The following is a 12864-nucleotide window of genomic DNA, read 5'->3' on the forward strand; positions in this document are numbered from 1 at the left end:
TAATTTATCAAAATCATCTTTCCAGCTTACACTTTGGTGATGCAATAAGACAATGATTTTGTAAGAAAAATCTTCACACTTCAAAAAGTTTTTCTTAATTCCTTACCTTTGTACTGATAAGATAACACCTGGTTATAACATAACACAGGCTTCCACTTAAAAATGCTGCTAGGTTGCATTCTGCTGATTAGATATAACCAGGAACAACATTTACCTTCAGGTATTTTCTAAATGTTGAATAAATTGGCTTAAATCAAATTAAACTCACTTTAGAGATAATTGTTTCAGAGAAAGTCTTGAACCCTAACATAAAATAGGTAGTTTGACATGTTGACTTCTCTACCTAAAATTCCCCAAAATTTGACTAATAGAAGATTCTCGTCCCTGGGTGGGATTGAACCACCAACATTCCAGTTAACAGCCGAACGCGCTAACCAATTGCGCCACAGAGACCCTATATGAGACATAAACAAACAACAGCTAAGAAACATTGATCTGGAAAGTTTCCTTGCCAAAGTTTATAAAGTCTCTATTCTGGACAGTTATTTTAGGATTTTTCGTTAATTAAAAGGAACACATTGCCATGTTCTTGTGATGAATCAACCCTTCTTGAGTTCTAAGCACTTCCATGAGCAGCAGAGTGGCGCAGCGGAAGCGTGCTGGGCCCATAACCCAGAGGTCGTTGGATCGAAGCCATCCTCTGCTATGTGCTATTTTCATTTATCAAATCTAAAATTGGGATTGCTATTTTGACTTTTTTGGTCTTTCCTTATAGTGGAAAATCCATTATCATCTTAACTCATTTAAATCGTATTTTGACAGAAGTGCTGTAGCAAAAAATCCACATAATGTCTTTACTTTACCCTATTACTTCTATGGTTATTGAGAAAAACAAAATACATTGACTCCAGAAGAGCAAATCAGGTGTTCTATCAAGTAATTTATCAAAATCATCTTTCCAGCTTACACTTTGGTGATGCAATAAGACAATGATTTTGTAAGAAAAATCTTCACACTTCAAAAAGTTTTTCTTAATTCCTTACCTTTGTACTGATAAGATAACACCTGGTTATAACATAACACAGGCTTCCACTTAAAAATGCTGCTAGGTTGCATTCTGCTGATTAGATATAACCAGGAACAACATTTACCTTCAGGTATTTTCTAAATGTTGAATAAATTGGCTTAAATCAAATTAAACTCACTTTAGAGATAATTGTTTCAGAGAAAGTCTTGAACCCTAACATAAAATAGGTAGTTTGACATGTTGACTTCTCTACCTAAAATTCCCCAAAATTTGACTAATAGAAGATTCTCGTCCCTGGGTGGGATTGAACCACCAACATTCCAGTTAACAGCCGAACGCGCTAACCAATTGCGCCACAGAGACCCTATATGAGACATAAACAAACAACAGCTAAGAAACATTGATCTGGAAAGTTTCCTTGCCAAAGTTTATAAAGTCTCTATTCTGGACAGTTATTTTAGGATTTTTCGTTAATTAAAAGGAACACATTGCCATGTTCTTGTGATGAATCAACCCTTCTTGAGTTCTAAGCACTTCCATGAGCAGCAGAGTGGCGCAGCGGAAGCGTGCTGGGCCCATAAGCCAGAGGTCGATGGATCGAAACCATCCTCTGCTATGTGCTATTTTCATTTATCAAATCTAAAATTGGGATTGCTATTTTGACTTTTTTGGTCTTTGCTTATAGTAGAAAATCCATTATCATCTTAACTCATTTTAATCGTATTTTGACAGAAGTGCTGTAGCAAAAAATCCACATAATGTCTTTAATTTACCCTATTACTTCTATGGTTATTGAGAAAAACAAACTACATTGACTCCAGAAGAGCAAATCAGGTGATCTAACAAGTAATTTATCAAAATCATCTTTCCAGCTTACACTTTGGTGATGCAATAAGACAATGATTTTGTAAGAAAAATCTTCACACTTCAAAAAGTTTTTCTTAATTCCTTACCTTTGTACTGATAAGATAACACCTGGTTATAACATAACACAGGCTTTCACTTAAAAATGCTGCTAGGTTGCATTCTGCTGATTAGATATCACCAGGAACAACATTAACCTTCAGGTATTTTCTAATTGTTGAATAAATTGGCTTAAATCAAATTAAACTCACTTTAGAGATAATTGTTTCAGAGAAAGTCTTGAACCCTACCATAAAATAGGTAGTTAGACATGTTGACTTCTCTACCTAAAATTCCCCAAAATTTAACTAATAGAAGATTCTCATCCCTGGGTGGGATTGAACCACCAACCTTCCGGTTAACAGCCGAACGCGCTAACCAATTGCGCCACAGAGACCCTATGTGAGACATAAACTAACAACAGCTAAGAAACATTGATCTGGAAAGTTTCCTTGCCAAAGTTTATAAAGTCTCTAATCTGGACAGTTATTTTAGGATTTTTCGCTAATTAAAAAGAACACATTGCCATGTTCTTGTGATGAATCAACCCTTCTTGAGTTCTAAGCACTTCCATGAGCAGCAGAGTGGCGCAGCGGAAGCGTTCTGGGCCCATAACCCAGAGGTCGTTGGATCGAAGCCATCCTCTGCTATGTGCTATTTTCATTTATCAAATCTAAAATTGGGATTGCTATTTTGACTTTTTTGGTCTTTGCTTATAGTGGAAAATCCATTATCATCTTAACTCATTTAAATCGTATTTTGACAGAAGTGCTGTAGCAAAAAATCCACATAATGTCTTTACTTTACCCTATTACTTCTATGGTTATTGAGAAAAACAAAATACATTGACTCCAGAAGAGCAAATCAGGTGTTCTTTCAAGTAATTTATCAAAATCATCTTTCCAGCTTACACTTTGGTGATGCAATAAGACAATGATTTTGTAAGAAAAATCTTCACACTTCAAAAAGTTTTTCTTAATTCCTTACCTTTGTACTGATAAGATAACACCTGGTTATAACATAACACAGGCTTCCACTTAAAAATGCTGCTAGGTTGCATTCTGCTGATTAGATATAACCAGGAACAACATTTACCTTCAGGTATTTTCTAAATGTTGAATAAATTGGCTTAAATCAAATTAAACTCACTTTAGAGATAATTGTTTCAGAGAAAGTCTTGAACCCTAACATAAAATAGGTAGTTTGACATGTTGACTTCTCTACCTAAAATTCCCCAAAATTTGACTAATAGAAGATTCTCGTCCCTGGGTGGGATTGAACCACCAACATTCCAGTTAACAGCCGAACGCGCTAACCAATTGCGCCACAGAGACCCTACATGAGACATAAACAAACAACAGCTAAGAAACATTGATCTGGAAAGTTTCCTTGCCAAAGTTTATAAAGTCTCTATTCTGGACAGTTATTTTAGGATTTTTCGTTAATTAAAAGGAACACATTGCCATGTTCTTGTGATGAATCAACCCTTCTTGAGTTCTAAGCACTTCCATGAGCAGCAGAGTGGCGCAGCGGAAGCGTGCTGGGCCCATAAGCCAGAGGTCGATGGATCGAAACCATCCTCTGCTATGTGCTATTTTCATTTATCAAATCTAAAATTGGGATTGCTATTTTGACTTTTTTGGTCTTTGCTTATAGTAGAAAATCCATTATCATCTTAACTCATTTTAATCGTATTTTGACAGAAGTGCTGTAGCAAAAAATCCACATAATGTCTTTAATTTACCCTATTACTTCTATGGTTATTGAGAAAAACAAACTACATTGACTCCAGAAGAGCAAATCAGGTGATCTAACAAGTAATTTATCAAAATCATCTTTCCAGCTTACACTTTGGTGATGCAATAAGACAATGATTTTGTAAGAAAAATCTTCACACTTCAAAAAGTTTTTCTTAATTCCTTACCTTTGTACTGATAAGATAACACCTGGTTTTAACATAACACAGGCTTCCACTTAAAAATGCTGCTAGGTTGCATTCTGCTGATTAGATATCACCAGGAACAACATTAACCTTCAGGTATTTTCTAAATGTTGAATAAATTGGCTTAAATCAAATTAAACTCACTTTAGAGATAATTGTTTCAGAGAAAGTCTTGAACCCTACCATAAATTAGGTAGTTTGACATGTTGACTTCTCTACCTAAAAATCCCCAAAATTTTACTAATAGAAGATTTTCATCCCTGGGTGGGATTGAACCACCAATATTCCGGTAAACAGCCGAACGCGCTAACCAATTGCGCCACAGAGACCCTATGTGAGACATAAACTAACAACAGCTAAGAAACATTGATCTGGAAAGTTTCCTTGCCGAGGTTTATAAAGTCTCTAATCTGGACAGTTATTTTAGGATTTTTCGCTAATTAAAAGGAACACATTGCCATGTTCTTGTGATGAATCAACCCTTCTTGAGTTCTAAGCACTTCCATGAGCAGCAGAGTGGCGCAGCGGAAGCGTGCTGGGCCCATAACCCAGAGGTCGTTGGATCGAAGCCATCCTCTGCTATGTGCTATTTTCATTTATCAAATCTAAAATTGGGATTGCTATTTTGACTTTTTTGGTCTTTGCTTATAGTGGAAAATCCATTATCATCTTAACTCATTTAAATCGTATTTTGACAGAAGTGCTGTAGCAAAAAATCCACATAATGTCTTTACTTTACCCTATTACTTCTATGGTTATTGAGAAAAACAAAATACATTGACTCCAGAAGAGCAAATCAGGTGTTCTATCAAGTAATTTATCAAAATCATCTTTCCAGCTTACACTTTGGTGATGCAATAAGACAATGATTTTGTAAGAAAAATCTTCACACTTCAAAAAGTTTTTCTTAATTCCTTACCTTTGTACTGATAAGATTTTTCGCTAATTAAAAAGAACACATTGCCATGTTCTTGTGATGAATCAACCCTTCTTGAGTTCTAAGCACTTCCATGAGCAGCAGAGTGGCGCAGCGGAAGCGTGCTGGGCCCATAACCCAGAGGTCGTTGGATCGAAGCCATCCTCTGCTATGTGCTATTTTCATTTATCAAATCTAAAATTGGGATTGCTATTTTGACTTTTTTGGTCTTTCCTTATAGTGGAAAATCCATTATCATCTTAACTCATTTAAATCGTATTTTGACAGAAGTGCTGTAGCAAAAAATCCACATAATGTCTTTACTTTACCCTATTACTTCTATGGTTATTGAGAAAAACAAAATACATTGACTCCAGAAGAGCAAATCAGGTGTTCTATCAAGTAATTTATCAAAATCATCTTTCCAGCTTACACTTTGGTGATGCAATAAGACAATGATTTTGTAAGAAAAATCTTCACACTTCAAAAAGTTTTTCTTAATTCCTTACCTTTGTACTGATAAGATAACACCTGGTTATAACATAACACAGGCTTCCACTTAAAAATGCTGCTAGGTTGCATTCTGCTGATTAGATATAACCAGGAACAACATTTACCTTCAGGTATTTTCTAAATGTTGAATAAATTGGCTTAAATCAAATTAAACTCACTTTAGAGATAATTGTTTCAGAGAAAGTCTTGAACCCTAACATAAAATAGGTAGTTTGACATGTTGACTTCTCTACCTAAAATTCCCCAAAATTTGACTAATAGAAGATTCTCGTCCCTGGGTGGGATTGAACCACCAACATTCCAGTTAACAGCCGAACGCGCTAACCAATTGCGCCACAGAGACCCTATGTGAGACATAAACTAACAACAGCTAAGAAACATTGATCTGGAAAGTTTCCTTGCCAAAGTTTATAAAGTCTCTAATCTGGACAGTTATTTTAGGATTTTTCGCTAATTAAAAAGAACACATTGCCATGTTCTTGTGATGAATCAACCCTTCTTGAGTTCTAAGCACTTCCATGAGCAACAGTGTGGCGCAGCGGAAGCGTGCTGGGCCCATAACCCAGAGGTCGTTGGATCGAAGCCATCCTCTGCTATGTGCTATTTTCATTTATCAAATCTAAAATTGGGATTGCTATTTTGACTTTTTTGGTCTTTGCTTATAGTGGAAAATCCATTATCATCTTAACTCATTTAAATCGTATTTTGACAGAAGTGCTGTAGCAAAAAATCCACATAATGTCTTTACTTTACCCTATTACTTCTATGGTTATTGAGAAAAACAAAATACATTGACTCCAGAAGAGCAAATCAGGTGTTCTATCAAGTAATTTATCAAAATCATCTTTCCAGCTTACACTTTGGTGATGCAATAAGACAATGATTTTGTAAGAAAAATCTTCACACTTCAAAAAGTTTTTCTTAATTCCTTACCTTTGTACTGATAAGATTTTTCGCTAATTAAAAAGAACACATTGCCATGTTCTTGTGATGAATCAACCCTTCTTGAGTTCTAAGCACTTCCATGAGCAGCAGAGTGGCGCAGCGGAAGCGTGCTGGGCCCATAACCCAGAGGTCGTTGGATCGAAACCATCCTCTGCTATGTGCTATTTTCATTTATCAAATCTAAAATTGGGATAGCTATTTTGACTTTTTTGGTCTTTGCTTATAGTAGAAAATCCATTATCATCTTAACTCATTTAATTCGTATTTTGACAGAAGTGCTGTAGCAAAAAATCCACATAATGTCTTTACTTTACCCTATTACTTCTATGGTTATTGAGAAAAACAAACTACATTGACTCCAGAAGAGCAAATCAGGTGTTCAAACAAGTAATTTATCAAAATCATCTTTCCAGCTTACACTTTGGTGATGCAATAAGACAATGATTTTGTAAGAAAAATCTTCAAACTTCATAAAGTTTTTCTTAATTCCTTACCTTTGTACTGATAAGATAACACCTGGTTTTAACATAACACAGGCTTCCACTTAAAAATGCTGCTAGGTTGCATTCTGCTGATTAGATATCACCAGGAACAACATTAACCTTCAGGTATTTTCTAAATGTTGAATAAATTGGCTTAAATCAAATTAAACTCACTTTAGAGATAATTGTTTCAGAGAAAGTCTTGAACCCTACCATAAATTAGGTAGTTTGACATGTTGACTTCTCTACCTAAAAATCCCCAAAATTTGACTAATAGAAGATTTTCATCCCTGGCTGGGATTGAACCACCAATATTCCAATTAACAGCCGAACGTGCAAACCAATTGTGCCACAGAGACCCTATATGAGACATAAACAAACAACAGCTAAGAAACATTGATCTGGAAAGTTTCCTTTCCAAAGTTTATAAAGTCTCTAATCTGGACAGTTATTTTAGGACTTTTCATTAATTAAAAGGAACACATTGCCATGTTCTTGTGATGAATCAACCCTTCTTGAGTTCTAAGCACTTCTATGAGCAGCAGAGTGGCGCAGCGGAAGCGTGCTGGGCCCATAACCCAGAGGTCGTTGGATCGAAACCACCCTCTGCTATGTGCTATTTTCATTTATCAAATCTAAAATTGGGATATCTATTTTGACTTTTTTGGTCTTTGCTTATAGTAGAAAATCCATTATCATCTTAACTCATTTAATTCGTATTTTGACAGAAGTGCTGTAGCAAAAAATCCACATAATGTCTTTACTTTACCCTATTACTTCTATGGTTATTGAGAAAAACAAACTACATTGACTCCAGAAGAGCAAATCAGGTGTTCAAACAAGTAATTTATCAAAATCATCTTTCCAGCTTACACTTTGGTGATGCAATAAGACAATGATTTTGTAAGAAAAATCTTCAAACTTCATAAAGTTTTTCTTAATTCCTTACCTTTGTACTGATAAGATAACACCTGGTTTTAACATAACACAGGCTTCCACTTAAAAATGCTGCTAGGTTGCATTCTGCTGATTAGATATCTCCAGGAACAACATTAACCTTCAGGTATTTTCTAATTGTTGAATAAATTGGCTTAAATCAAATTAAACTCATTTTAGAGATAATTGTTTCAGAGAAAGTCTTGAACCCTACCATAAAATAGGTAGTTAGACATGTTGACTTCTCTACTTAAAATTCCCCAAAATTTGACTAATAGAAGATTCTCGTCCCTGGGTGGGATTGAACCACCAACCTTCCGGTTAACAGCCCAACGCGCTAACCAATTGCGCCACAGAGACCCTATGTGAGACATAAACTAACAACAGCTAAGAAACATTGATCTGGAAAGTTTCCTTGCCAAGGTTTATAAAGTCTCTAATCTGGACAGTTATTTTAGGATTTTTCGCTAATTAAAAGGAACACATTGCCATGTTCTTGTGATGAATCAACCCTTCTTGAGTTCTAAGCATTTCCATGAGCAGCAGAGTGGCGCAGCGGAAGCGTGCTGGGCCCATAACCCGGAGGTCGATGGATCGAAACCATCCTCTGCTATGTGCTATTTTCATTTATCAAATCTAAAATTGGGATTGCTATTTTGACTTTTTTGGTCTTTGCTTATAGTAGAAAATCCATTATCATCTTAACTCATTTAATTCGTATTTTGACAGAAGTGCTGTAGCAAAAAATCCACATAATGTCTTTACTTTACCGTATTACTTCTATGGTTATTGAGAAAAACAAACTACATTGACTCCAGAAGAGCAAATCAGGTGATCTAACAAGTAATTTATCAAAATCATCTTTCCAGCTTACACTTTGGTGATGCAATAAGACAATGATTTTGTAAGAAAAATCTTCACACTTCAAAAAGTTTTTCTTAATTCCTTACCTTTGTACTGATAAGATAACACCTGGTTTTAACATAACACAGGCTTCCACTTAAAAATGCTGCTAGGTTGCATTCTGCTGATTAGATATCACCAGGAACAACATTAACCTTCAGGTATTTTCTAAATGTTGAATAAATTGGCTTAAATCAAATTAAACTCACTTTAGAGATAATTGTTTCAGAGAAAGTCTTGAACCCTACCATAAAATAGGTAGTTTGACATGTTGACTTCTCTACCTAAAAATCCCCAAAATTTGACTAATAGAAGATTTTCATCCCTGGGTGGGATTGAACCACCAATATTCCAATTAACAGCCAAACGTGCAAACCAATTGTGCCACAGAGACCCTATATGAGACATAAACAAACAACAGCTAAGAAACATTGATCTGGAAAGTTTCCTTACCAAAGTTTATAAAGTTTCTAATCTGGACAGTTATTTTAGGACTTTTCATTAATTAAAAGGAACACATTGCCATGTTCTTGTGATGAATCAACCCTTCTTGAGTTCTAAGCACTTCTATGAGCAGCAGAGTGGCGCAGCGGAAGCGTGCTGGGCCCATAACCCAGAGGTCGTTGGATCGAAACCACCCTCTGCTATGTGCTATTTTCATTTATCAAATCTAAAATTGGGATATCTATTTTGACTTTTTTGGTCTTTGCTTATAGTAGAAAATCCATTATCATCTTAACTCATTTAATTCGTATTTTGACAGAAGTGCTGTAGCAAAAAATCCACATAATGTCTTTACTTTACCCTATTACTTCTATGGTTATTGAGAAAAACAAACTACATTGACTCCAGAAGAGCAAATCAGGTGTTCAAACAAGTAATTTATCAAAATCATCTTTCCAGCTTACACTTTGGTGATGCAATAAGACAATGATTTTGTAAGAAAAATCTTCAAACTTCATAAAGTTTTTCTTAATTCCTTACCTTTGTACTGATAAGATAACACCTGGTTATAACATAACACAGGCTTTCACTTAAAATGCTGCTAGGTTGCATTCTGCTGATTAGATATCACCAGGAACAACATTAACCTTCAGGTATTTTCTAATTGTTGAATAAATTGGCTTAAATCAAATTAAACTCACTTTAGAGATAATTGTTTCAGAGAAAGTCTTGAACCCTACCATAAAATAGGTAGTTAGACATGTTGACTTCTCTACCTAAAATTCCCCAATATTTAACTAATAGAAGATTCTCGTCCCTGGGTGGGATTGAACCACCAACCTTCCGGTTAACAGCCGAACCCGCTAACCAATTGCGCCACAGAGACCCTATGTGAGACATAAACTAACAACAGCTAAGAAACATTGATCTGGAAAGTTTCCTTGCCAAAGTTTATAAAGTCTCTAATCTGGACAGTTATTTTAGGATTTTTCGCTAATTAAAAGGAACACATTGCCATGTTCTTGTGATGAATCAACCCTTCTTGAGTTCTAAGCACTTCCATGAGCAGCAGAGTGGCGCAGCGGAAGCGTGCTGGGCCCATAACCCAGAGGTCGTTGGATCGAAGCCATCCTCTGCTATGTGCTATTTTCATTTATCAAATCTAAAATTGGGATTGCTATTTTGACTTTTTTGGTCTTTGCTTATAGTGGAAAATCCATTATCATCTTAACTCATTTAAATCGTATTTTGACAGAAGTGCTGTAGCAAAAAATCCACATAATGTCTTTACTTTACCCTATTACTTCTATGGTTATTGAGAAAAACAAAATACATTGACTCCAGAAAAGCAAATCAGGTGTTCTATCAAGTAATTTATCAAAATCATCTTTCCAGCTTACACTTTGGTGATGCAATAAGACAATGATTTTGTAAGAAAAATCTTCACACTTCAAAAAGTTTTTCTTAATTCCTTACCTTTGTACTGATAAGATTTTTCGCTAATTAAAAAGAACACATTGCCATGTTCTTGTGATGAATCAACCCTTCTTGAGTTCTAAGCACTTCCATGAGCAGCAGAGTGGCGCAGCGGAAGCGTGCTGGGCCCATAACCCAGAGGTCGTTGGATCGAAGCCATCCTCTGCTATGTGCTATTTTCATTTATCAAATCTAAAATTGGGATTGCTATTTTGACTTTTTTGGTCTTTCCTTATAGTGGAAAATCCATTATCATCTTAACTCATTTAAATCGTATTTTGACAGAAGTGCTGTAGCAAAAAATCCACATAATGTCTTTACTTTACCCTATTACTTCTATGGTTATTGAGAAAAACAAAATACATTGACTCCAGAAGAGCAAATCAGGTGTTCTATCAAGTAATTTATCAAAATCATCTTTCCAGCTTACACTTTGGTGATGCAATAAGACAATGATTTTGTAAGAAAAATCTTCACACTTCAAAAAGTTTTTCTTAATTCCTTACCTTTGTACTGATAAGATAACACCTGGTTATAACATAACACAGGCTTCCACTTAAAAATGCTGCTAGGTTGCATTCTGCTGATTAGATATAACCAGGAACAACATTTACCTTCAGGTATTTTCTAAATGTTGAATAAATTGGCTTAAATCAAATTAAACTCACTTTAGAGATAATTGTTTCAGAGAAAGTCTTGAACCCTAACATAAAATAGGTAGTTTGACATGTTGACTTCTCTACCTAAAAATCCCCAAAATTTGACTAATAGAAGATTTTCATCCCTGGGTGGGATTGAACCACCAATATTCCAATTAACAGCCGAACGTGCAAACCAATTGTGCCACAGAGACCCTATATGAGACATAAACAAACAACAGCTAAGAAACATTGATCTGGAAAGTTTCCTTTCCAAAGTTTATAAAGTCTCTAATCTGGACAGTTATTTTAGGACTTTTCATTAATTAAAAGGAACACATTGCCATGTTCTTGTGATGAATCAACCCTTCTTGAGTTCTAAGCATTTCCATGAGCAGCAGAGTGGTGCAGCGGAAGCGTGCTGGGCCCATAACCCAGAGGTCGTTGGATCGAAACCATCCTCTGCTATGTGCTATTTTCATTTATCAAATCTAAAATTGGGATAGCTATTTTGACTTTTTTGGTCTTTGCTTATAGTAGAAAATCCATTATCATCTTAACTCATTTAATTCGTATTTTGACAGAAGTGCTGTAGCAAAAAATCCACATAATGTCTTTACTTTACCCTATTACTTCTATGGTTATTGAGAAAAACAAACTACATTGACTCCAGAAGAGCAAATCAGGTGTTCAAACAAGTAATTTATCAAAATCATCTTTCCAGCTTACACTTTGGTGATGCAATAAGACAATGATTTTGTAAGAAAAATCTTCAAACTTCATAAAGTTTTTCTTAATTCCTTACCTTTGTACTGATAAGATAACACCTGGTTTTAACATAACACAGGCTTCCACTTAAAAATGCTGCTAGGTTGCATTCTGCTGATTAGATATCTCCAGGAACAACATTAACCTTCAGGTATTTTCTAATTGTTGAATAAATTGGCTTAAATCAAATTAAACTCACTTTAGAGATAATTGTTTCAGAGAAAGTCTTGAACCCTACCATAAAATAGGTAGTTAGACATGTTGACTTCTCTACTTAAAATTCCCCAAAATTTGACTAATAGAAGATTCTCGTCCCTGGGTGGGATTGAACCACCAACCTTCCGGTTAACAGCCCAACGCGCTAACCAATTGCGCCACAGAGACCCTATGTGAGACATAAACTAACAACAGCTAAGAAACATTGATCTGGAAAGTTTCCTTGCCAAGGTTTATAAAGTCTCTAATCTGGACAGTTATTTTAGGATTTTTCGCTAATTAAAAGGAACACATTGCCATGTTCTTGTGATGAATCAACCCTTCTTGAGTTCTAAGCATTTCCATGAGCAGCAGAGTGGCGCAGCGGAAGCGTGCTGGGCCCATAACCCAGAGGTCGATGGATCGAAACCATCCTCTGCTATGTGCTATTTTCATTTATCAAATCTAAAATTGGGATTGCTATTTTGACTTTTTTGGTCTTTGCTTATAGTAGAAAATCCATTATCATCTTAACTCATTTAATTCGTATTTTGACAGAAGTGCTGTAGCAAAAAATCCACATAATGTCTTTACTTTACCGTATTACTTCTATGGTTATTGAGAAAAACAAACTACATTGACTCCAGAAGAGCAAATCAGGTGATCTAACAAGTAATTTATCAAAATCATCTTTCCAGCTTACACTTTGGTGATGCAATAAGACAATGATTTTGTAAGAAAAATCTTCACACTTCAAAAAGTTTTTCTTAATTCCT

The 12864-nt window shown here is 35.4% G+C and overlaps 3 non-coding genes across 3 annotated transcripts; all 3 read right to left on the reverse strand.

The window, feature by feature from the left end:
* Positions 1-2253: 2253 nt before the first annotated feature.
* On the reverse strand, positions 2254-2327 carry TRNAN-GUU (transfer RNA asparagine (anticodon GUU)). The gene has a single exon. It is a non-coding gene; the product is annotated as a tRNA-Asn (tRNA).
* Positions 2328-7950: 5623 nt separating this feature from the next.
* TRNAN-GUU (transfer RNA asparagine (anticodon GUU)) lies at positions 7951-8024 on the reverse strand. Its single transcript has one exon. It is a non-coding gene; the product is annotated as a tRNA-Asn (tRNA).
* Positions 8025-12203: 4179 nt separating this feature from the next.
* TRNAN-GUU (transfer RNA asparagine (anticodon GUU)) lies at positions 12204-12277 on the reverse strand. The gene has a single exon. It is a non-coding gene; the product is annotated as a tRNA-Asn (tRNA).
* Positions 12278-12864: the final 587 nt, after the last annotated feature.

Source organism: Taudactylus pleione, unplaced genomic scaffold (assembly GCF_031769625.1).
Source record: "Taudactylus pleione unplaced genomic scaffold, aTauple2 ptg000134l, whole genome shotgun sequence".
Lineage (NCBI taxonomy): Eukaryota > Metazoa > Chordata > Amphibia > Anura > Myobatrachidae > Taudactylus > Taudactylus pleione.